This window comes from Monodelphis domestica, chromosome 2 (assembly GCF_027887165.1).
Source record: "Monodelphis domestica isolate mMonDom1 chromosome 2, mMonDom1.pri, whole genome shotgun sequence".
Classification (NCBI taxonomy): Eukaryota; Metazoa; Chordata; class Mammalia; order Didelphimorphia; family Didelphidae; genus Monodelphis; species Monodelphis domestica.
This window is the reverse complement of record NC_077228.1, coordinates 401,325,045-401,352,471: the sequence shown is the minus strand read 5'-3', so window position 1 is coordinate 401,352,471 and position 27,427 is coordinate 401,325,045.

Below are 27,427 nucleotides of genomic sequence, written 5' to 3'. Positions count from 1 at the left end.
GTTTGCTCTGTAACATTTGGTAGTGTATTACTTGAGAGAATTTTGGCAGGGATTTAGAGTCAAAAAATGGTATGTGAGATAGTTAAAAAATTGACAAAATTATTTGGGAGAATTGAAAATTATTTTTTAAAACTACTTACAAATGTTATTTTTATAATTTCATTGTGAATTATCTTTTATCCTTTTAACCAGTGGGGGTGGGGACAATATCTTCTCAATTTCACAGCCATACTTCTAGAGAAAAAAAAAGCTGTTTGAATTAATTGCCCACACTTCCTTTACTCACTTCTCTTCATTTCTAAATCTGATAACCTTTTTTACCTACCTTATAAGGTTGCTTTGACATTACACTGTACATATATACTTGAGTATATACATATATATATATATATATATATTCCATTGCAACCATAAAGCATTATGCAAAATTATAACTATTGTTATTTTAGCATATGATATTTACCACCTTCAGAACACATTCTTTCTTCCTCTGGTTTTCATGACAAAATTCTCTCCTCTCATATCTGTCTGGTTCAGTTTCCTTTCCCAGCTCAATATCCACACTATGCCCCATAAATGTGGAAGTTTCCTAAGCTCTTTATTGGACCTTTTTCTCTTTATATACTCTTTCTCAATGGTCTCATTCGTTCCCATGGGTTCAATGATCATCTCTTCAGAGTAACACCCAAATCTAACTATCTTCCTATCTAGAAGAGAGAGAGAGAGAGAGAGAGAGAGAGAGAGAGAGAGAGAGAGAGAGAGAGAGAGAGAGAGAGAGAATGAAAGAGAGAGCTATCCAGGTCTAATCTCTATGTGAATTCCAAGACCATATCACCTATTCCTTGTTAAAAATTTCCAGTTGGAAATATACATGGATCTTCAGCTTGATCTAGCCAAAAAATCACTCATTATTTCCTCCTCAAAACTCCTCCTTTTGTGTAACTTCTTTTAAAAAAAAACCTTACCTTCCATCTTGGAATCAATACTGTGTATTGGTTCGAAGGCAGAAGAGTGGTAAGAGCTAGGCAATGGGGGTCAAGTGACTTGCCCAGGGTCACACAGCTGGGAAGTGTCTGAGGCCAGATTTGAGCCTAGGAACTCCTGTCTCTAGGCCTGGCTCTCAATCCACTGAGCTACCCAGCTGCCCCCTTTTGTGTAACTTCTGCATTTCAAATGAGGGCATCAAAAGTCTTCCAATCACCCACATTCATAACCTCAATCATCTTTGTCTCTTTTTTTCATTCATCCATCATAACTAATTAATTGTGAAGTATTTTTTCATTTTACTTCTCCAACTTCTCTCCCATCAATCCCATTCTCTCCATTTAAAGAAATGACAAAATCTTAACTCAGATCCTCATTATCTCTTTGTCTATTTCAATTGTTCTTCCTTATTTGAGTTGCTTCCACCTGTAATCCATCCTCAACACAACTACAAATTTTACTTTCCTGAAATAGGTTTGATCCTGTCATTCCCATCATCAAGAAACTCAGGTAGCTCCACATTGTCTCTAAGATAAAATTCATACTCCTTTTCCCTTTTTTATCTATTTAAGTTTCTGCATAATAAGCAACCAGTTTACCTTTCCAGGTTTGTATACATTTCCCTGTTTCATATATATTTTATGACAGTCAAGTCAGGCTATATGTTATTATTTTATCACTACCAATCCATTTCTTATGGCTGTCCTCCAACTATATAAATGAACTCCCATCTCATGTCTACCTAATTAAATTCCTACTTTCTTTCAAGGCTCAGCTCAAGTTCTACCTACTAACCAAGACCAATCCAAATCATGATAGCTAATATTTATGTAAACTTTAAGATTCCAAAATGTGTTACATATGTTATCTCCTTTGATCATTACAACACTGAGGTAAGTATTATTATTATTATTGCATTTTTATAATTGAGGAAACAAGCAAGCATAAGTGTCAGGTCAAAAAGCTATTAAGTATCTGGAGCAGGATTTCAATTCGGATATTAAATTCAGCTCCAACATTCTATTACTAATTATTATTCTCAAATGCTAGTGAATTTCTCAATCTACCCTCTTATAACTCAATCTGGGAAGGCTTGGAATTTCAGGGTGGAAATTGAAAGCTTCTCCCCACTTTAGCAATATGGAGAGTGTGGATGATTTCGTGACCAATCCTTTCTTTTTCCACTGGGCAGCCTTCCCTCTACAACACTCTACTCTATCCTATGTTCTAGAGGGCAGACATATTCCTAAGGGGATTACCAACCTAAGCCAACCTGAATCTGAGTCACTAATTATGGAAAAGAGTACATGATCCTGAGTCACATTTATTCTATTTCTGCTATTTATAAATTTATACAAGTTATTATATATATAGTAGTAGTCTCTTGGTGATCGAGAATGATGATTGTCTTTGTGCAGTTTCATCTACAGTGTACCCTCATGTGGCTTTGGAGTCCAAAAGCTGAGGCGCACAGTTTGTGGCACATGGGACATGGGACGCCAGTTGTTAAGGGAGGTGCGGTTGTCGGCGTTCACGTGCAGCGGCAAGACGTCAACGTCGCTCATCTTCAAAGGTGGTGGCGGCATGGTTAATGTGGGTTCACCAGCTGCTTCTGTCAGAGGCAGCGAGTTCTAGTTGCTTTGGTATAATGCCAGCCCACTTCAAGTTGGACTTTAGCTGATCCTTGAATTTTTTCTTCGGCCGGCCTTGTTTCCTGAGTCCAGCTGACAGTTCATCATAGAATACCTGTCTTGGTATTCGCTGTGGGTCCATGCGGATGACGTGTCCAGACCATCGTAGCTGGGATTTGAGGACCATGACTTCGATGCTGGTGGAGTTGGCTCTGTCGAGGATTTCCTGGTTGGTGATTCGGTCCTGCCATCGGATCCTCATGATTGACCAGAGAGAGCATTGGTGGAATTGCTCCAGCTGTTTCATGTGCTTCCGGTACAGTGTCCATGTTTCACAACCATACAGGAGTGAGCTGAGGACCACTGCGTTATACACTTTGAGCTTCATCGCAGTGCTTACACCTCTGTGTTGGAGGACTTTGGAGCGCAGCCGCCCAAGTGCCTGGCTGGCCTTTTGGATCCTGGAATTAATCTCGTGGTCTAGGGACCCGTCGTTGGTGATGGTGCTGCCCAGGTCTAGATCCATCACAGCATGTTGTAATACTTGGGTGAAGTATAGGTTGAATAGTACCGGAGCAAGGACACAGCCTTGTTTCACACCATTGGAGATGTTGAAGCGATCAGAAGTCTCTCCACCAGATAGGACTTCCCCTGTCATGTCGACATGAAAGAGCTGGATCAGTTTGATGAATTTTGCTGGGCAACCAAGCTTGCTGAGGATCACCCACAATGCATCCCTGTTCACTGTGTCGAACGCCTTTGTCAGGTCTATGAAGACAATGTAGAGACTCAGGTTCTGCTGAAGGCATTTTTCCTGCATTTGCCTCACTGTGAAGACTATGTCAATGGTGCTGTGATCTGGTCAGAAGCCACATTGTGATTCAGGCAGGTTCTGTTCTGAAACAGATGACAGGAATCTGTTGAGTATAACACGGGCGAGGATCTTTCCGGCAGTGGAGAGTAATGAGATGCCTCTGTAGTTGTCACAGGCTGCTCGTGAGCCTTTGTTCTTGTATAGGGTGTATAGGGGTGTATGGGGTGCTCAGGGAGGGGTAGTATCTCTGGTATGGAGGGCTTGTTGTGCCCTCCTAGGGCAGCTCTCCAGCCTCTGACCCTCACCTGACACCCAGCTCTCACTTGTGGCTCCCAGTAGCTGCTAGCATGTGGCAGCGGCCACACCCCGGGCAACAGCTTTGACAGGCCGGCTAAACCTTGTGAGGGTAGCCTTCGGGTCGTCGACCCCTGGTGAACCAGGGCTTTGCTCACCTAGCATGTGAAGACTGCTTCTGCTGAACAGATGGAAGAAACCAATACAAGTTATTAATAAAATCAAAAGAAGGATCCTCGTCTCTTTTGTTTCAAACCCAGCCAGATAAAGAAAACACTAGCTCTCTGGACAACGTTTTAAATTTCTCACTTATTTGGTCCTGTGAATACCAAATTCCACTGTATTCTTCTGCTGCATATGATGGATTTTTAAAAAACCCATGTTACATATCACTTATGACCAGTCATAAATCAGAGGAGACAAAAATACGGAGAGAAAACTAGCTTTAAAATAGAGGGAATAACTAAATTTTTATTCACCTATCATTGATTCCAAGTTATTAGCCCCATCTCACTTCATTAACAATTTGAACATGCATACCCTCTTTCCCTTCCCCTAAGTTTTTGTGCATTGCAAACAAACATTTATTTAGAAAGCCGATGCCTAGTTACTAGAATCATGCATGGCTTAGAATTTAGTCTTATATCTGACATCTCTGGGTCTTACATCACAGTAAGCATTAAAGATTATATGACATCCATTGAACAGCCACTCTTGGGACCCATTCTGTTGCCAACCACCTTAACACTGGAGTTAACTGAGGAAGTCTGTCCCTAGTTCAGGGCATGTGATAGTCTGTTTCCAAGGACAGAGAGGAAAAAAATGCTTTCTCTCTGAGGCTCCAATTCAAGGCATTTGCAGAAAAGTTAGAAATCTTTTAGTTGCCCAATTATATAGGTATTTTTGGAGGTACACACCTGCTTGCCTCTTATTCCTGCCAATAGCTTTTCTTGTAGTTTCTTGTAGTTGAAGACTAATTTATTTTTGCACCCAATCGATCTTAGCTTTGTGTTTCATGTTTAATTCAACTTGTATTTTCCTTTTATTGGACTACATCTGATCACATAAATGACCAGAATTTGTCAAAATGACCTTCCAAGAGAACAGATCTGACCATATTGCTCCCCTGCTAAACAAACTCCAATGTCCTCCTATTACCTCCAGCATTGTAAACGTTAAAATTTCTTAGACTTATAAATGTTGGAAATTTCACCATTGGGAAATTTCATACTTGGAAAATTTCTTAGTGATAGTCTATTGGAATGTGAACCCCATTGGCATGGGAGGTTCCTTCTCCTCCCTTCTTAAGATTACTTTAGGACAGAAACCTTTTGCTGAACAATGGAAAGGGCTTTGACCTATGCTTAAGCATAGAACAGGAAGTTCTTTGAGTCATGATTGATTTTAGAATTGATACAATGGAGATACTTGGAATGACAGAACTAGGTCTTGGAAATTGCAATCTCCACCCTACTCAGTCCTAACAGGATTTAGGAAGGGCTGCAGCATAGATCAAAATTTAATTATTTGAGAATATGACCTTCAACAGACATGTGCAAAGCCACAGACCTCTGGGTGGTCCTGGGTTAAGCTAGAGCCACCATTGGCACAGGGAAAATGATGGACAGTAATTGGTAGATGTGAGAACTGAGGGGAGGGAACTTGGATGGTTTCCTTAAAGATAGAGGGGTCTGAGGACTGGGGTGGTTGGTTGGAGAGTTTTGGCTCTGAGTGGTTGGAGAGGTGCTCTGAGGCTCTTGCTCTGAAGGAAGCTGGAGGTGGAGGCCCCGGAGACTGTTTCTCCATTTTGGTCACGTGAGTAATAGGGACTGATCTCCTTTCTTTGCCCCAGCTATCTAAGGGCTTGGGCCTTTTGGCCCAGCCTAAACAGAGGGGGTATTTTATTTAAGTCCTATTCCCTTCTCTCCCCTTTCTCTCTCTCTCTCTCTCTCTCTCTCTCTCTCTCTCTCTCTCTCTCTCTCTCTCTCTCTAATTCCTTTCTTCCTCCTGTCTGTAATTAAACTCTATAAAAGGCTGAAGGCTGACTTGAGTTTTCATTTAGGAATTACATAGCTGAATTCCTTGGTGACCTTAAATTAATATATATCAGTCTTTTAAAGTGATTTCCTTGTCACAGAATCAAATAAAAATCATTTGCCTTTTAATGTCTTTCATAACCTGGCCCTGTCTTATTTTTTCATACTTTTGTACTTTATTCCTTCCAGGTACCCTTCAATACAGAAAGATTGACCTTCTTATTGTTCCTTTGAGATGACATACCATGTTGCAACTTAGGGCCTTTCTCTGAATGCCTCTCATGTCTAGAATAATCTCTCTTTCCCTTCAAGTTCCTTGGCTCCCTTGAAAATATTTCAAATTCCACTTTATGCATGTATACATTTGTACATAATTTTGTATGCACATAATTTTTTGCTCATTAGAATGGGATCTCTTGAGATTAGAGACTCTGTCTTGATAGTGCATAGTGAAGTTCATGGCATATAGTAAATATTTGTTATTATCCCATTAGTACTATGTCATAACAATTAAAATATATTAAATATGTAATATATTAAAATATATTTTACCATTTGTAGTATGTCCTATTGCTTTGTCAATAATATTTTCAGCATCCAATCTCATAGTAATGTATTTTTGGATCCATGAAGGGTAATTGTAAGGAATTATGTAATTTTCAAAGCCAGGTTCAATGACATAAGACATACTTACATAGACATAATGACATACTAAACTCTGTAGAGAAAAAAAGTTAAAGAATCTGAGATCATTGAAATACTATGCTTAATATTGATAAATAATTAGTAAAAAATCTATGACAAATAGTACTAATTTTCTCACATGATTTTGAATAGGAGATAGGAATATTTTGAATGGAATTTTTTAAAGTCCTATTTATGTTTGACAGCCTGAATCCATAAACAGAACTCCTATACCAAAGAAAAGAGGAGGCTATTTTAATAGTTCAGATACGAGGTGATGAGGAATTTCACCAGAGTGGTGACTATGGGAATGAAGAGAAGGTGCCAAGTAGAAAAAATAGTAATTGGGGGGCAGCTGGGTAGCTCAGTGAAATGAGAGCTAGGCCTAGAGATGGGAGAACTATATTCAAATGGAAGAAAGAAAGAAGAAAGAAAGAAAGAAAGAAAGAAAGAAAGAAAGAAAGAAGAAAGAAAGAAAGAAAGAAAGAAAGAAAGAAAGAAAGAAAGAAAGAAAGAAAGAAAGAAAGAAAGAAAGAAAGAAAGAAAGAAAGAAAGAAAGAAAGAAAGAAAGAAAGAAAGAAAGAAAGAAAGAAAGAAAGAAAGAAAGAAAGAAAGAAAGAAAGAAAGAAAGAAAGAAGAAAGAAAGAAAGAAAGAAAGAAAGAAAGAAAGAAAGAAAGAAAGAAAGAAAGAAAGAAAGAAAGGAAGGAAGGAAGGAAGGAAGGAAGGAAGAAGAAGGAAGGAAGGAAGAAAGAAAGAAAGAAAGAAAGAAAGAAAGAAAGAAAGAAAGAAAGGAAGGAAGGAAGGAAGGAAGGAAGGAAGGAAGGAAGGAAGGAAGGAAGGAAGGAAGGAAGGAAGGAAGGAAGGAAGGAAATTGAAAACATATTAGATATGTGAGCTAAGTACAAGAAAGAATGGATATTCAAGGTATGACCTTGATGACTATAAGGATAATGATGCTCTCAATAGTAATAGAAAAGTTTGGAGTAGAGGAGATTTAGGGGAAACATAATGAGTTCTACTTTGAACATATTGAGTTTGAAATACATATATAGTATCCAAGTCAAGATGTCGAACTGGCAGTTGGTAATTTGAAACTGGAGCTCAGAAGTTAGAATTGAATAAATAAATGTGAGTATTATCTGTACTGAGATGATAATTGCATCCTTTGGGGGCTAATGCAATCACCAAGTGATAGAATATGGAGAGAAGAGAGAAAAGAGGGCCAGTGAAAGACCATTAGGGAAAAGCATTTATATCTATATTCAAATTCTTTTATGCTCTTGGTTTTTTTTACTTCAGAGGTTTGGGTCATATGCCATGAAGCATTTTCAGCCACATAGGTATTGCTACATCTGATTTCTAATTGTCATTTCTAATACTTCCTCCCACCCCTTTGCTCTATTTACCTTCTTACCTTCTTTTCTCCTTTCTCTCCTTTCTACATCTTTGCTCTCTCCTGCCATCTTTTTCTTTTTTTCCTTTCTGAATCATCTTCGTCTTCTTTTTTCTTTCCTCTCTCCCTCTTGATTATTGATATTGCCAATTGATATTGCCTCATCATTTTTTGAAATAACAGTCATAACTTAGTAACCAGGGTACAGAACCAATCAGCAGTATTACCAGAGGCCAATTTGTCAGAAACTTGAGGATCTTGCTAGGTTTTCAGAGATGCATAGTATTGGAGTACATAAAATTCCTGTTATCCATAACTCTTACTACCATTCTACTAAACAAAATTGATGTTATTCCTTCCCATTACATGTATGTTGGCATTGGATTGATTGAGCAACCCATAAGAATATCATGAGTTTTCTCATCATAATCCTTCTCCTCCTCTTTATCATCATTATATATGATTAGTCTAGGATTAACCCTTAAGACGAGATCAGATACAGAGTCGATATCCCTGAAACTATTTGCCTCTTTTGGAAACAAACTTAATTGACTAATCCAAATAAAATGCCTACATGAAACAAAGCAGAAATTAGCATTTACATTGCTATTATAATGATTTCTTTAAAGTAAAAAATAATGTATTTGCTACTAGGTTAAGAAGGAAATTTTTCATGTAACAAATCAAATGCAAAATATGCTATGAAGAAAATGTCTCATTTGGTAGAATGAAGCCCCTCTCTGTCAAATCTGATAGCAGTTCTCATCAGTATTTAACATATTTTTTTAACTTTTTAAAGGTGGCAGGAGTATGTTAAATGAAATGATGACTTTCACAGAAGTATACCCAAATGAATCAATCCAGTGCTATCTGCACAGAATTCTTCATCAACATTTATTTAATAATATTGAAAAATGAATGTGGTGGGAGGTTTTCATTAAATTCAAATTAGTTCATTGAAAGAAGATGTAAGTTTAGCACATAAGAACTGAACATTTTCCAAACTGTTATCTCATTTGATTCTGTCATACAAATGAATAAACACGAGGTTTAGTAGAATTGTTTTAAATGTGTCATCTGAAAATTAATTTTTTTTTAGAAACCCTTACCTTCCATCTTGGACTCAATACTGTGTATTGGCTCCAAGGCAGAAGAGTGGTAAGGGCTAGGCAATGGGGGTCAAGTGACTTGCCCAGGGTCACACAGCTAGGAAGTGTCTGAGGCCAGATTTGAACCTAGGACCTCCCATCTCTAGGCCTGACTCTCAATCCACTGAGCTACCCAGCTGCCCCCTCATCTGAAAATTAAAAGAGAGAAAACAGTACTGTCATGTTAAACATATTTCTCTGTATATAGGATTAGACATTTAGTTTAGATTTAGTAGAATAAGCAGATATATATATATACATATAATGCATCTAACTGCTACTTCTTTTACTAAATATGTTCTATCATTCATCCATTTTTAACATATGAAAGCAAAATATATAGGTGAAAGAACTCATTATACCAGCAGTCAAACTTTTCTTGCCTTTGGAGAACTGAGCTTCAGCCACATATGACAAAGCATTGGTTGTCATTTGCATCTTCCCTAAAAATAAAAATGTTAGCATATAGATACTAATTTTAAACCTAAGCATCCTCCCCAAAATGATACACTGTAAATGTATAGATTTATCTTCTCTCCATTTAAATGGATTACTTATAGTTGCATCATCATTAAATACTTCAAAAATCCTTTATTATAAACTAATGAAATATTTATTCTCTCTAATAAAGCAGTATAAAATGCTACCTGACCTTGCATGATGAATTATTGAGAGTTTTTCTGGACATCTCCATTAAATACCTATTTCTCTGTCCCATTATGGCATGGAATTGACATTTTCTCCTAGAAATACTAGACCAGCAAAACACTACCTCTGGGAGGTCTTATTAAGTGGAAAGATTTTCAGTATATACCTTGGAGTGACTGTCATCTGAGGTCTAATGTAGCTGAGTTAAGAGAGATTAATCACCTAAATGTCAATTAATAGGTAAAGATTTGTTTGGCCAGTGCAAATCATAAAGATAATCACAACACTGATAGGACCTAAATCCATTTGAGGATTTTTTGAAGGAACTGGGAATATTTATCCTGGAGAAGCAAAAAAGTGAGGTAATACATGACAACTGGAGAAGGAAAAATGAAGGGAAGATGTTAAAAAAAAGTTTCCATAAACTATACTTAGTCAAAAGAGAAAGGGACTGCCTCAGGAGTTATTGTTTCCCTAACTCAGGACAAGATCCCCACTTGCCAGGTACACTTTTTGAGATTATTTTTATTTATTTTTTATGTGTCAATACAATTTTTAATAATCATTTTCTAATATTTTGCAATCTAGATATTCTCCTTCCCTCCTACATCAAACCCTCCCCAAGATGGCAGATCATATATGTTATATATAGGCTTGTTTTATACAAAGGTTGAATTAGATAGTAAACAAAAGTCCTTCCAATCCTAAAACTTCTGTGATTCTTTGTGGAGTAATGCAAGAATAATTGAAATCTTCTAGTTCTAAATTGCTTCAACCTAACTAATCTAGTGAAGACTCCAGGGGTCTTTCTGATAAATATTAAGTAATAAATATATAGTAATCAAGCAAAGTGTTTGTCTAGTGTCTACAAGATAGGTTAGAGACTTGTTGCTCATCTTTCATTTTAGAATAAGATCAATGACATCATGATGAACAATCTCTTGATTCATGCACAAATTGGATTTTAATGAAGCAAAGGTATGCAAAATCATCAGCACCACTCTCTCTTCCAAAGTCATCAAGTTCCAGTGACAAGACGAAAGTGATGATGATTAACCATTACCTGGGATGCAGTGAGTGGCCTTAGAGTACTTGGTGTCTGGCCAGTTATAAACACTTCACAGTACTTGCTCCAGCTGTCTTCATGACCATTGGAACAAATTGCTCTCATCCATCCATTGCTCTAAGAAAAGTATTTACATGTTTAGTGTAGAAATTTACCTATATCAACAACATGATTAAACTTTTAGATTATTTCAACCTGGTTTAGCCAATCTACCATAGTAACTTTTTTCCAGGATGTGGCCTCTGTGCATACTATAGCATCTTGGAGCCACAGGTGACAGTTGGGTGACAAATAGACAACAAAGGTGGATGAGCAACTCTGAAAAGGGCTTAGCAAGCCCTTTTATCAGGGTTGCTAGTCCTCCCCTGAATACTCCATTCCTATGTGTAAAGTCTAGGAGAAAAAGTACAAAAAGAAAGATAGCATAGATTGTGCATTTATTGAACAAAATTGATCATTTCAATCACTTTGCTTTAATCAAAAATTTCTAGACAATTGTAAGGTTCAAATGAAAACAAGGGGGTAATGACTTTGTCAAGTCAAGTATTCTTGTCTTCTATTTTCATTTCCTGAGTTATTATTTCTTTAAATGTATTTCAAATTCTCCTGGACTTTCTAGATACATGATAATAACATAAACTACTCACATGAAGTGTATCACCTTTATAACTGTACCCTCCATACCTGGAATGATCTCTTGATATCACCTTCATCTTTTAGAGTCTCTGATTTCTTTCAAGGATAAGCTCAGGGACTCTTCCCTACATAGGACCTTTCTGTTCCACCTAGGTACTAGTGCTCCCCACTAAATTATTTTGATATATTTTGTGTTTACTTTTGTGAGTATATGTTGTTCCCCTTCCTTTGATAGAATATAAGATTCTTGACAACAAGATCTATTTCATTTTTGACTTTGCATCCCCAGCACCTAGTACTATGCCTAAATATTTGGTGGTATTTTAATTGACTGGTCTAAATCAAAAGTTTGTTTAACATGTTTTTTGTGTCATGGGCTGCTCTAGCAATCTGATGTAGCTTGTGAACTTATTATAATGTTATCAAAATATTAAACAATTTTTTTAAGTTTCACCGACACCCAGTTAAGAACTACTGGCAGGATATAGGCCGTTTCTGAATATAAACCATGGCTCCAAAATAAGATCTCTACAAAAGGAAAAAAACAGAGGCATAGATTGAAAATACTTGAAGAACATAATTAATACCTACATATTTGATGTGAGTTTTTCACCCTATCTTTCAATTGAAATAAAGATGTTTTATTCATTTTTATCATTACACTCCTTGTGATTTTAATTATCATTCTCTTTTTCCCCAGTTTTCCCACAATAGACTATGCTATCTTCTCTTACTAACAGCATTTTTTGAAGCATAGATAATAGTTTCAGGAGATACTCTGTCCCACACAGTTTTAAAAGCTACTAAATTGCACCTAATTTCCACACAGTTCCCAAGGTCTCATCTTGACACATCTTTCCTATCTCTTCTATTCAAATAACTATTATAGGAGGCCATACACAGGTTTGGTACAAGTCAGATCTTTTAGGGGGTTAAAAATGGCTTGTTGATGAAACCTGAAGGGGATTCAGCTGATGTTATGTTGGCACATAGATCCCTTAAGTACTAATTATATCCTTAGTTACAATTCAGGAGACAATATGGCAATGGTCATGAGTCCATGAGTGGGTGAGTCAGAGGGTTTTAAGAAGAGTATGTCAGGAGGATTTAGGAGAACAGAATTTTCTGTGAGTGACAGGAAGAGAAAAAAAGAGCAGACCTTTAAATGTGGAAATGAGGAATATATATAGGAGATTTTTCTTATACATTGTCTACAACTAACTTGTAAACAGATGAAAGAGTTGGGTTTTTTTCAATTTTACTAATTTAATAATTTTACAGAGTAGAATACTGAAGTTCAAAGATCATTCAAGTTATTACTTTCCAAAGTCACACAAGTAGTAAGACGCATAACTAAAGCCTGCCTCATGTGTAGGGAGGATAGAGGAAGGGAAGGAGAGAGAGGTTAAAAAGAAAGAATTTCAAGCTTTTGAGTGTTTTTGATTAGAGAAATGGTTGCAATGGTTACAAAAATAGAGAAATCAGGAAGAAGGAGAAAGTATTCCATTTTAGATATGTTAATTAGAGTAAGCAGAATATTCAGATCCAGAGTTTAGAGTTACTTCTCATCAGGGAGAACGTTCTCTTGAATTTTACAAATGTTTTTGCATCATCTCCCTGAACTGTTTTCTTGCATCCAGTTGTAGTGTCTTGTTGACTTGTCCATCCCTATGTTCTTAGTAAGAAAGAGGATTTAAATTGCAGATTTCTGCCTGCCAGCATCTGAACCTTGTAAAAGCCAAACAATGCCTCAAAGACCCTGAGGATGTGCTATTCAGTGTGACAAATGCAATAGATCTAATAATACAATGCAAATGGACTAAACATGCACTAAATTACGCTATCTGTTCCAAGCTCTGCTTAGTAAGGAAGTAAACTATTTAACTTTGTGAAGAGTACATAGCAGTTACTGTTCTTTTCAAATGGCTCCCCAGATACAGCATTTGTTTTTTTCATTCCTGTGCCATTCTTTTTGAGGGTGACCAACCTATGTCTTCCCAGTGATGAGACAGGGTAGCTGCCTAACCAGTGATGAAGAGAACATGAATTCCAATGATCCTACAGTCATTTGGGAGATTTTCTGAACTTTTGACATTCCGCTTCCCTAGCTGTTAGAAAGAACTAAGCTATTAACATCATTTGATGTGAAATGTGGACAGAGCTCACTGTTTAATACATGGGAACCTGACTGGATTGTTACCAGTTCTCTCCAGGTGACTCTCTGTTTATGCATTCACATTAATCCATTTTACTTTCTCTTCTTCTTCATTTTATTCAAGCTCTACCATAATTTCTTATTGCCTAAAGGTTTCTAGTTCAGTCTCTGCCTAGAAGACATTCAATTAATTTGTTACTGACATTCTTTTTCAATTTTTTGTCATAAAAAAATCTACTGTTAACAAAGTAATCAGGGTTAAGAGACCAAAAAACAAATCACCAGTCACATTGTCATAATTGAGAGAGAAAGATTCAGAGAGCAGCTGTGTATGAACTTGAGCGATTCTGACAACAATGCTAAACACCTCTCTGATATTGGATTTGTTTTCCAATTTGTGAACCACAATGAAACTTAGAGAAAAATATCAGGTTATATAGGGTTGAGGGGAAGCAAGACAAATCTTTTAAAATTGCCTAATCTTAGTCTCCCGATTTGTCGCCATGACTGATGTAATTTAGTTTTTAAGATATTTTATTTTTCCAATTACATGTAATAACAATTTTCAACAGACTCTTTCCAAAATTATAAGCTCCAAATTGTCTCCTTACCTTGCCTCTGTCCCCTCTCCCAGAAATGGTAAACAATTTTATTTGGATTATACATGTATCACTATTCAAGAATATTCCCATGTAGGTTATTGTTGTAAAAGTAAAAGAATACTCATATAAAGCCAAAACCCCCAAATAAATTACAATTAAACTAAAGTGAAAAATAGCATGCTTTGGTCTGCATTCTAACGTATAACAAAGGACAAAGTTTGACATGATAAAGAACACCATCCACATCCAGGAAAATAACTTTTGAAATAACAATGGAATTTCTCTTTCTAGCCCTTGTTTCTGGATTTTGTTGATAATAATTTATGCAGGCCTATTTTGTATCTTGCAACCTTGCAACTTTTTAAAAAGTTATTAATTATTTCATCTAGTTTATTTGGTGATTATCTAGGATTCTCTAATATCATCTGCCTAGAATATGCCTGCTTTAATTTTTTCAATTTCTTTTTCTTCTCATTGCTAAAGCCAGCATTGCTTGTATAATTTTGAATAATAGTGGTGATAATGGGCTTCCTTTCTTCCCTTCCAATTTTATGAGGAAGACTTCTAGCTTATCTCCATTACATATAATGTTTCATTCATGTTTTTAGATACTTACTACTTATAATTTTAAGAAAAGGTCCATTTACTCCTATGCTTTCAGGTATTTTTAGTAAGAATGAGTATTGTATTTTGTCAAAAACTTATTCTGTATCTAATGAAATGATCATGTACTTGTTGGTTTTGTTATTGATATGGTTATTTATGCTGATAGCTTGCCAAATATTGAATCAATTCTACATTCTTGGTATATATAACACCAGGCAATATCTTTGGGTATTGATATCTTTCTGTATTGACATATTGCTGTAATCTCCTTGCTAGTATGTTAATTAAAATATTTGTATCAATATTCATGACAGAAATTTGTCAGTAGATTTCTGTTTTTTGTTTTTCATGGTTTATGTATCAGCACAATATTTGTATTAGAAAGGAATTTGTTAAAATTCCTTCTTTGTTTATTTTTTTAAATGGTTTATGGAACCGATTGTTCTTTAAATATGTGGTTGATTCGTCTTTGAATCCATCTGGCCTTGGGAATTTTTTCTTAGGATATTCATCGATGGCTTGTTTAATTTCTTTTTATGGGTTGGGATTAAGTATTCAATTTCTACTTTTGTTAATCTGGCTAATTTATATTTTATAAGTATTTGTACATATCACTTAGATTGACAGATTTATTGTCATATAATTGGGTAAAATAGCTCCTACTTATTACCTCAATTTCTTCTTCATTGATAGTGAATCCAGCCTCTTATTTTTTATACTAGTAATTTGATTTTCTTCTTTCCTTTTTTAATAAAATTAGTCAATGCTTGATATATTTTCTTTCATAAAATCAACTCCTACTCATTTATTTGCTTAATGGTTATCTTAATTTTTTTAATGTTCTTTTATTTTTAAAATTCCTATTTAATCTTTCATTGGATGGGGGAATCAATTTGTTCTTTTTCTACTTTTTTTTAGTTGCATACCCAGTTCATTGACCTGCTTTTCTCCCTTTCCATTGATGTAAACATTTAAAAACATGAATGTTCCTCTAAGAAATGCTTTGACTATATCCCATACATTTTGATATGCTGGCTCTTCATTGTTATCCTCTTTAATGAAAATTAATGAATGTATCCATAATGTGTTCTTTCATCTAGCTCCTTTTAAGAATATCTATTTAATTTTCAAATAATTTTAATTTGCCTTTCCTTGGACTTGTTAAAATTAAATTAATAATGTCAAGTTCTTATTTTCCTAAAGTTTATTAATAATCACTTGAAATAGAAAAGGCAGATAAGCAGAGACTTAAAGTCTCTTTCTTACTCTAAGTCTGACCATGTGTAGCTCATCCTGTAGGATTCTCTGTCCATGTCCCCTGCCTGCTCAGGTAAGTAGTGAAGCTGGTGGGCTCTACCCACACCCTTTTATTTACATTCATGGAGATAGCACTGGCATGTAAAAAATGGGATTAACCAGGTCAGCAATCCAGGAGGGTAAGGGGATTACATTCCCTCTATGTAGACCCTTATTGATAATATTTTTATTGCATTGTGATCTTAAATATATGCACTTATTGTTTCTACTTTTCTGCATTTGGTAATAAAGTTTTTATGTCTAAAATTTTTGCATACTATTATGAACAAATGAAAAGAAATTATATTTATTTGTATTCAAGGAGTACAGTAATTCTTAAATGATCTTTTCTGGATCAAATTTTGAGGCCAGTTTCTTTTTCCATTGAGATATTTTATTTTATATTTTTATTTTTTTCATTCTTTTGATTTGAAATTTTATTGTTCCTTGATGTCTTATGAAGTCATTAGCTTCTATGTAACCTATTCTAATTTTTAAGGGATTATTTATCTTTCATGAGATTTTAAATCTTCTTTTTCATTTCACCTGTTCTACTTTTTAAAAAAATCTTTCCTTTGTTGGATTTTTGTGCTTTTTTCCTATTTTTCCCATTCTTTTTAAGTTAATATTTTCTTCATACATTGCTTTCATATCTCTTCCCCATTCTTCTTCTGCCTCTCATTATATTTTTAAAGTCCTTTTTGAGTTCCAGAACCTCAGACCAAATCCCATTTTTCTCTGAAGTCCTACATGTAGCTACTTTTATTTCACTGTCCCCTTTTGTGTCTATGCACTGCTCTTCTTCATGTCCATAATAATTTTGTATGGTGGGTTTTTTTCCTATTTTTTAATCTTTTTTCTCAACTTCTATTTTTATCTTTAAGTTGGGTTCTATTCTCAAGATAAAGACAACACTCTCTTTACCTTCATTTCACCCTTGCTGTTACCCTCAGACTTAGGTCTGGATTTCTGCAAGTTCTATTTCTTTCAAGATGGTATGATGGCCCTATGGGCTGGGATCTCTGAAAGCCACCTCCCTCTGCTGATTAAATCTCCCCCAAGGACTTCAAATTGCTTGCAGTACTCAGAACATTGTGAGATACCTTGTGCTGGGGATCAGAGACTCACCTCAGACTTGGGCAGAGGCTCAAGACCTCACTCTGGGTTTACACTGTCCTGGTACATGGTGGACTGCTTTGTGCTAGGACTGGGTCATCACTGCTGGGCTTACGCAGGAACTCTGAGGCTCATTTTGGGCTTGTACCAACCAGCTGCACTGAGGAGTACCTTTCACTAGAGTTTGGGGCCTCACCTTCGTTTTGAGAAAAGGGTTTCAAACCTTACTCTAGGCATACATCAGCCAGGTACCCTATGCACTGGCTTGTGCTATGGCTCAGGTCCTCACTACAGGCTTGTGCTAGTGCTTGGGATTTCAAGGGATGGCTATGGGATACTTTGCTGTTGGCTTTGACAGGATGTCAGGATCTCAAAGGAGCCCACATTCAGAACCTGGAGTAGTAGCGATGAGGTGGGGGCACACAGGGAGAAGTTGTTGCTATTGTCTTCCACCAGTATTCCTTGGTGAGCCTTTGTTTAAGTTTTTGTGGCCTTTCTGTGGTCTGTGCTCTCCTCTCACTCCAATGAACTAGACCCCCTTTGCCTATCTCCCAAGTTGCTTTCTTCAGGAAAATTGCTTCACTCATTTCCCTTGTTGGTTCTGTAACTTCAGTATTTGTTTTGAAGTGCTATTTTAAGGTTAGGTAGAGAAGATTCTAAGAACAATATTTTCCATGACTTTACTCCATCATCTTGGCTCCATTTCAGTTTATATAATTTAGTAAGGAAAGAAAAAGAAATATAAGTTTCTATTGGTATAAAAAAGATCCTTTGTAGCAAGATGTGAGAGAAAATTAAATATAATTCATATATTTTGCTTTGATGATGGTCTCAGAATAACTGTGTTAGTTCAGAGCAAAAAATAATTTTTATAATTAATTATATGGTTTTTCTTATTTTTAGATTTTCCATAATTTAGAAGACACCTGCTGTACAATGAACATCAAGTAATGAAGACACTTCATATGAGTAGACAAAGTAGTTTTAAAATTCATCAATGTCTCACCTGTGCAATTCCTTTTAATCTTAAATAAGTATTAACTACTATATATAATACACATATATGTATTTGTAGATATGCATATGTATAACATATGTATAAATGTATTCATATGATAGATACACATATATTCATATCGCTTATCAAGGAAAAAATACTATTTTTTCATGTTGTCTGATTTTCAAAACTTTTTTTAATCAAAGAATTTTGCAAATGAAAGTTATCTTAGGATCATCTAACTGAAACCAATCATTTCAGAGACAATCATGGAGCAAAGTAATATGCGATAAGAAAAATAAATCATATCAAGTATTATTTCATCATTACCAAAATTAAATTACAAAGTATCTTCTCTACTATTTCTATCCCACTTTAGGGTAAGATTGAATTTTAAAATTAAGGCAGTTAGGTGACACAGTGAATAGATCAGGAGTCAGAAACATCTGAATTCAAATATAACTTCAGACACTAGTTATGTTATGTTGGTTAAGTTGTTTACCTTTGCTGTCCCCGACTTCTTTCATAAAAAAATGTGGAAAATTATACCAGTCATCTATCAAGGTTATTATGAATGTAAGGTGAGATAATATTTTAAAGCATTTTGCCAACATTAAAGCACTATATAAATCCTATTAGCATTATCGTCATTATTAATATTATTATGGGAATATTTAGAGAGTTAGTGTGGAGAAGTGTAAAGCATTATGGATTTGGTAGAATAAGATGTGGGTCAAATCCTGGTTTCAATTAAGTATATCAATAACAAAACCAATAGAAATCATATGACTCCCAATAAATATAGAAAAAGCTTTTGATTAAATATAATACTGGTTCTTTATAAAAAATATTAGAGAACATTAGAATAAACAGAGTTTTACTTTAAATGATTAAATGGCTTTTATCTAAAACAATCAGCAAGCATTATCCCTAAAAGGGAATATATTAGAAACCCTCCCAGTAGAACCAGAGGTGAAGTAAGATGCCCATTATCACCATTAATATTCAACATTTTACTAGAAATGCTATCTATGGTAATAAGAAGAAAAAATTAAAGGAATAAAAATAGGTAATGAGGGAACAAAGTTATCACTCTTTGCAGATTATATTATGGTATACATAGAGAATCAACCAAAAAGATAATTGAAAAAAATAATAATTTTAGCAAAGTTGTAGCATATTAGATAAACTCACATAAATCATCAGCATTCCTATGTAGCACCAACAAAGTACAATAGATGGAAATAGAAAGGGAAATGGCATTTATAATAGTTGTAGACAAAATAAAATACCATGGTATCTACCTATCAAAATAAAAACAGAAACTATATAAGCAAAAGTACAAGAAATATTTCACACAAATGAAGTCAGACTTGAATAATCGGGAAAACATTAGTTATTGATGGGTAGTTCAAACCAATATAATCAAAATGACAATTTTTCTCATCTAAATTGACTTACCTAATGAGTGTCATACCAATCAAACTGCCAAAATATTATTTCAAAGAGCTAGGAAAAAAGTAACCAAATTCATCTGTAAAATAAAAGGTCAAGTATATTAAGAGAATTAATTTAAAAAAAAACTAAGGAAGGTGGCCTAAGCACACAGAATCTCAAATTGTATCATAAAGTAGCAATCATCTAAACAATTTGGTACTGGCTAAGAAATGGAGTAGTAGATCAATATAACAGATTAAGTAATCAACATACAGCAGTAAATCATCATAGTAATCTTGTATTCAATAGGGCATCCAAGCTATTGGGATAACTCACTATGTGACAAATTCTGAGAAAACAGTATGGCAGAAAGAAGGCATAAACCAACATCTCACACCATATTCCAAGGTAAAGTAAAGATAAATAGATGATCCAGAAACAAAAGATGATACTATAAATAAATTAGGGGAAAACAAAATAATTTTATCTGTCAGACCAAACAAGACATAGAGAACATTATAAGAAGTAAAATGGATAATTCTCCTTACATTAAAAACATTCTATAGAAACAAAATCAATGCAGATTAGATTAGAAGGAAAACAAAAACATTGACAAATTCTGGCTTTGATACTAGTGTAACTTTTGACAAATCATTTCTCTCCGGACACCAATTTCTTCAAATGATTCTATGGTTATTGAAATTGAAAATATTTTCCAAATATCCATTTAATATACCACCAAAGAAAAGTTGAATCTCAGTCTGAAAATATCTAAGAATCATAGGTCTAGAATTAGAAAAATCTTTAGAAGTCATCTATGCCAATTTACCTGAGGGCTCAAAGCTGAAAGAAATTAAGCAATTTTCTGAAAGTAACAGAGGTAGTAAATCATTAGTCTTTGAACCCAGAATTTGAATCCAGTTCAAATGACTTCCAATCCAAAATCCAATAGCTTATGTTCCACTGTACTATATACTTGCTTAACTATTTCTGAGGAACAGAAAAGATAATTTAAAATCCTCATGTCATTCTCAAAACAAAATGCATAGCATATTGTAACAGTCCCTTTTCAATCCTAAACTTTTGAAGCCTGAGATTTAGCCTTAGTTTGTATAAGAAATTTGATCGACTGGTAAATTGCTTTACAAAAAATTACAATAGTAAGCTAAAATTAGTCTGCATTCTTTTGAGGGAGGGGAATTAGAGGTAGCAAAATTGAAAAATAAAATAATATTTTCCTTAATGACACAGTTGGAGGGTTTTAATGGATGCATTATCACATCATGTACATTCAGCTCTCTTACCTAAAGATTACCATAAACCTCTTCCTTCCTCTTTTCATGCTATAGTGTGGGGGAAAGCCCAACACAATTGTCCCAAGTCCCTTTGTGTCTAATTTTTTACAGTACTGTGAATAGAATTTTTTTTTTCATTTGAATTAATTTAGTTAGTCAATTTAGAACATTATTCCTTGGTTACAATAATCACATTATTTCCCATCCTCCCCTCCCCCCCACCCTTCCCACAACCAATGCGCAATTTCATTGGGTATTACTTGTGTCCTTGATCAGAGCCTATTTCCATGTTGTTGATGTTCATTTAATCTACATCCCCAACCATATCCCTTCAATCCATGTATTGAAGCAGTTGTTTTCCTTCAGTGTTTTTACGCCCACAGTGTTTCCTCTGAATGTGGATAGTGATTTTTCTCGTAGATCCCTCCAAGTTGTTCAGGGTCACTGCATTGCCACAAATGGTGAAATCCATTACATTTGATTATACTACAGTGTATCAGTCTCTGTGTACAATGTTCTCCTGGTTCTGCTCACCTCACTCTGCCTTAATTCCTGGAGGTTGTTCCAGTCCCTGTGGAATTCCTCCACTTTATTATTCCTTTGAGCACAACAGTATTCCATCACCAACATATACCACAATTTGTTCAGCCATTCCCCAATTGAGGGGCATCCCCTCATTTTCCAATTTTTTGCCACCACAAAGAGCGCAGCTATGAATATTCTTGTACACACCTTTTTCCTTATTATCTCTTTGGGGTACAAATCCAGCAGAGCTATGTCTGGATCAAAGGGCAGACAGTCTTTTATCGCCCTTTGGGCATGGTTCCAAATTGCCCTCCATGATGTTTGGATCATGAATAGGATATTTTAGAAGTAAAGAACTGAATAAATTTAATATTGAGTTGGCATATTTTGCTGAAAACAGATGAATTGGAAGGAATTTAATTTTGACCCCCCCCCCAAAAAAAAGCTAGTTTGTGTTAAAGATGTTCTAAGAGAGTACAAATATTAGTTACTGAAAAAATAATGTATGGAAAAGGGAAAGACCCAGTTCTATATTTACCTTCTGAAAGAAAGAACAATGCATTCAATATTTTTAATATGACTATTTTCTAAGCATTATTTGTATATATCAGTAAACATGAAAAGTAGCATGAAACCTCATAATAATAATGAATAATGATACTTGACATTTATATAGTACTTTAAGGCTTGCAAAGCTTTTTATTTGTATCATATCATTTGACCTGTGAACATTCTATCAAGTTAACAATGGTAGATAACTCTTCTGGAAGGCAAGAAATTGTGTATAGATTTTATTTTAACTTATGTTTTCCCTATAATAAATAGTCATGGGTTTTTATTTTCTTTCCTTTCCTTGAAAAGAATTCCATTTTTAATGAGAACACTACATTAATAATTGTTTTAGACAGTTGAAGTATCCTAGGAAACAGGTTTCTATTCTCCCAATGTATCTGCAAATGAAAACCTGTTTATTCTTTAAATTGCCTTTGAGTGAGGAGCATACCTATAACTACAAGTTAAATCAAAAAGCCAAAAGTCAGCCCAACAGAGTAACTCAGGGGGATTTTGGGCAGTTTTAAAAACTCTTCACTCACCACAAAAAGGATAAAAAAGGACCCAGGATAAACTATCCCAAGTTGAAAAATAAACAAATTTCACATGCTTCTCCCCTTGAATCCTTGTGACTCCTTTTGGGTTCTGGTTCCTCTGTGTGATAAGTCTCCAGCTGACTGAGCAAAGGTATAAGTATTGGATTGAAATTGCCATGTAGAATGGGTTGTTAAACTATTTTTCTTTCTTGCTTTACTTTCTTCCTTCCTTCCTTCTTTCCTTGTCCCTTCCTTCCTTCCTTTTCAGGAACCTCCAATAATTAAAATTAATGTGTCTTTTGGACTGGTATATTGAAGCCACAGATAGAGACACAAAACAAAAAAGGGGAAGGAGGAATTAGAAAAGTAGACTTTTCAGTGATCCCCAAATGATTATTTTCTTGTTAATTATTATACAAATAAACTTGCCCCAATCTACATTTCAGTTTTCCTGTTTGTTAACATTGACATATATGAACCCTCCACTTCAGCCAGACCATTCTACATCTTATAATTTTTTTAATGCATTGTTCTATTTTTTTCCCATGAGCATATTTGCTTATTCAACAAACATGTTTACCTCTACTCAGTTCCAGGCAATGGTGCTTATCTTGGATCTTTCACTTATTATTTATAATAAATTGCTGTATGTTTATTGGGCATTCACATGTTATATACTGTGCTGGTCACTAGTATTATGAAAACCAACATGAAATAATCCCTAAACTCAAGGGATTTGCATAATATCAAGAAAAATAATATAAACACTGTTAAGTAAATATGAAATATATGCTTAAAAACTAGGTGTTAGAAGACCAAGAAAAGACTTTTCATAAGACCGTAATATGCAGGCACTATGCTTTGTATATTACAATATTATCCTATCTAATCCTCAAAAAAAACCCAAGAGGTAGGTGATAGTATTATCTTCATTTTGCATCTGAGGACCCTGGGGCAGAATGAAATTAAATGACTACTCCAGGGTCACAGAGCCAGTTAAGTGGCAGAGGTGGATTTGAAGTCAGGTTTTCATGATAGAGATCTCTATTCACTGTACCATGCATATACCCAGAGATGAAAACAGCCATGGGAAGAGGCCAGGCAGGGAAGATAGACTGTATAGTCAGTAAAAGAAATGGCATGTGTACAAAACAAGTACAGTAGAGCTTTTAAGAGCTATTACGCTTGAATCCTTAAGGACAATAAGTTAAATATGACTGTGACTTTTATACCATATAACTACTCTGCTTCCTTAGGTCTGTGGGTTCATTGGCATGAGTTTTTCTTCTAATTATTCAAATTCTATCTCCTTCACCAATAGAGTCTTGATGAGTTGCTCTGGTTAAACATATTCGTCTCCTGGCAAACATTCTTCCACTTGATAAGCTGTTCCACTTCAGCTCTGTTGGTTCTTGGCTGATGGTCTGTCACAAGACCTCTAATCTAAGTTTTCTAGCTTGATACGATCTGTTGGAACTTATTTTCCACCAGCTTTGAAAATCAAGGTGAATCTATTCCATAGTAAGGCACTGCAATAGGACTTTGGATGGAGCAAGTAGGAGAATTTTTTTTGTAAATGTTATTTTTCAATGATGGTATGATAAAAATATTAGATATGACTTTCTCATCTTTTATATATATTATATGCATATTATGTTACATAGACAAATAAGCAGATGTCTAGTAATTAACCACCCAATGTTTTACTAGTTCTCTCAACATGAATTACTTTTGGGAAGTAGAGACAATTATTTCCTTGAAAATGAGCTCCTCCATACCTATATATCTCTGGTGCTTAGAATAATTCCAGGAATATAGTAGTATACTTAAAAATGTATATTTTAATTAATTATTTAGGGTGGATTATTAACCTAACTACTGAATATATATATACATATATATACACATATATTCATATTTATGTATATATGTGTGTGTGCATATTCTTCCCATTGTAATCCATTCCTTTCCAAAAAGCAAATATGAAATTCTGTGAGGCATATAACTGGACTTATTTGTACAATTGTGATGTTGCTATATTATAGAACCTAATAACTTTTCTTTGGGTAAAGAAATATAAATTAAATCAGAAAAATGTAAAAGTCATCCATCAATCAGGAATTATAAATCATAGTTCATCCCTCAAAATAAAACTAATTTGAATTTAGAAACACACTGGTTCTCAGTTTAGATCAGTGTGACTATATGTTGTAGAAACTAAAATAAGAATCATGATATAATATCTATTTAAAACTATTGCAGTCTTGGAGCATTGTCTACTGGGTAAAGGATAAAGCTCCAGCTTGTACAGGTTTCCTGGATTGTGTGGGTATAAGTAACCTTTACTTTGAGTCTGAAGTCATTCTTTTTTCATTTGCATTTGCTCATCTCTGACTAATTTATCACTCTCAGCTGCTATTCACAGTTTGTTTTTGAGTAGGATGTGCAACCATTGAATAGGTTTCTTCCTTTGAGCCCACAATTGATGAATTTAGGCAATCTGGTTAGGAGCAAGCTAGGAGAAAGAAACAAAAAACAAACCATAAATTATTATGCAACAAAGATGGAGCTTCCTTTCTAGTACTTATAAAAATCATTTTCAGGACAAGTAAGAATTAGACAAGAAGGACTCCATGAGTGTTTTTGGTAACAGATGTTGTCCATTTGGCACTGGAATATTTAACATTCTTGAAGAGGTAAGGAACAATGAGAGACCACTGGTCAATGGACAAAGATACTAACATGTGTCTACCAAAGATCTGATAACAGCAGTGATTATTAAAAGGAAGCTACATTGACTCCAAAGATTTATTCATCACCATCAGAAGGTCAGTAAAGAATTTTGGAGATCAATAAAGACTAGAAATAATGATTTTCTTAATAAAATAATAGTCTATAGAAGAAAAAATGGAGCTTTCTATACATTATTCTATCGTTTCATCTATGACATTATGGCTTCCTGATTAAAATGTTAAGTGGGAAAAAATTTAAGATACATGTGGAATGTATTCTGTATAGATGGTAGAGTTGAGAGTTTGCTTTGGATTCAAAAAGACCTAAGTTTGAATTCATCTTTTCACAGTTACTACTCAGGAAAGTCAAACATGTGTCCACCTCAGTTTCTTGAACTGTAAAATGAAGACACTAATAGCCTCTATCTTTCAGAGTTGTTATGATCAAATGGGATAATGTATTTAAAGTGATTTTCAGACTTTAAAGTACTATACAAATTCTAAATATTATTATTACTAATATTAGTACTTATTTTTGTTGCTATTGTTATTACCATTATCATTATTAGACTAGATTAGTGAAAATTGGCCATTATCATGCTTAAGTAGAAAGGTAACAAAGGTCACCACCCTGAAAAAGTTTGATCTCATCTGCAAACAAAAATCTAGCAGAGTCAGAAGTGGTTAGTACTTATATGGGCAACTACATGAGAATACTGAGTGCTATAACCTTAGGTAAGTGAGTGTCATCATGGAAAAGGAGTTGGACTTGGAGTAAAGCAGACTTCTCTTCAAATCCTGCCTCAGTCACTAACTAGCTATGTGACCTGGGGCAAGTCACATAAAATTTTTATACCTCAGGTTCCTTATCTTAAAATGAGATGGTTGAACTAATCCACTCTTTTAATTCTAAGTCTATGGTCTTATTTTATATAATATACACGAACCTACATGAGAAATGACAGGACATGAATTTCAACTATAAGCTTTTATCACTAGAAACAATCATTCAAAAAATATGAATATAGATATACTAAAATATTATTATTGAGTCTTAGCATCATGAGTAATTTGCAAGGAAGACATACCATGACAGGCAGATGTCTTATAAAGGTAGTTGGATGAGATTTCTGGATTACATAGCGAAAAAGACAGAGGACTAGATATTTTCTCTGATCCCCATGATCTCTCAAACATCTTTAAAATAGAAAATGTGGCCTAACTTTTAAACAATATTAGCTGTATCTATGATTGAGGTACCTGGAGTCCAAAAATTTTTTAGATAAAATTCATGTGTTGTTGACTAACCTGAACTCATTCAGTATTTCTCCTCTGCCTTCCACATTGCCAGCATTAAGACTAATCAATGACCCAAAGACCTGACACATGGGTATGCAATAAGACCAAGGACCCAATTCAAGGCTTGCAACAAAATGACCCTGCATCTATCCCCACCATCCTATTTTCAGTGACATTAATATCCTGGATCCAGCCTGAGGAAGTTTGCTCAGGCCAGGACAGCTAGCCAGCCCTACCATGGTGCTTTAGGAAAGAAGCTTTGAGAGTCAGCCAACAGTGCAGCAGACAGCAGTCTGTGCAGTATCAGATTTCTGAAAATCCAGGAATAGTGGGAAAGGAGAAGGATATATTTCTTGTCCTGAAATAGAAAATATGGAAATATGTTTTGTGTGATTTACATGTAAATTGACATCAAATTACTTATCTCCTCAAGAAGTAGAAGGTTTGAAGAGAATTTGGAACTTATTTTTTTAATGATTGATTATCTAAATGTAATTGGAAAATATTTAATAAAATAATTTTAATAGTTTAAAAAAGAAATAGAGCTCATCTCCTATAGCCTTGGAGGCTACAGAAATCTTCAACTAAACAACTACAATCCAACAGCAGAAATCCACCCTATAACAATAACATGACAGCTCAAGTCTTGATACCTGGTCAGAGAACTGAGAAATAGATATGAGATAGGACCCCAGAAAAGGATGCTTTGGTGTTGAGGTAGGGGTGAGGAAACAGAGTAGCTATGTTGCTCTCCATTAGAACTGAAGGAAAGAGTTCATCATTTAGCTGGGACTAATTCTGTTTATATAAAAGTCACTTGGGGTACAAATCTAGATTGTTAATTGTGAATTGCACAACATAAGAGGATGCTAGGACACATTTAGATCCAGCTGATAAAGAAACATCTTCAAATGGAAGAGAATGAAAGAGTGAGCCATAGGAGA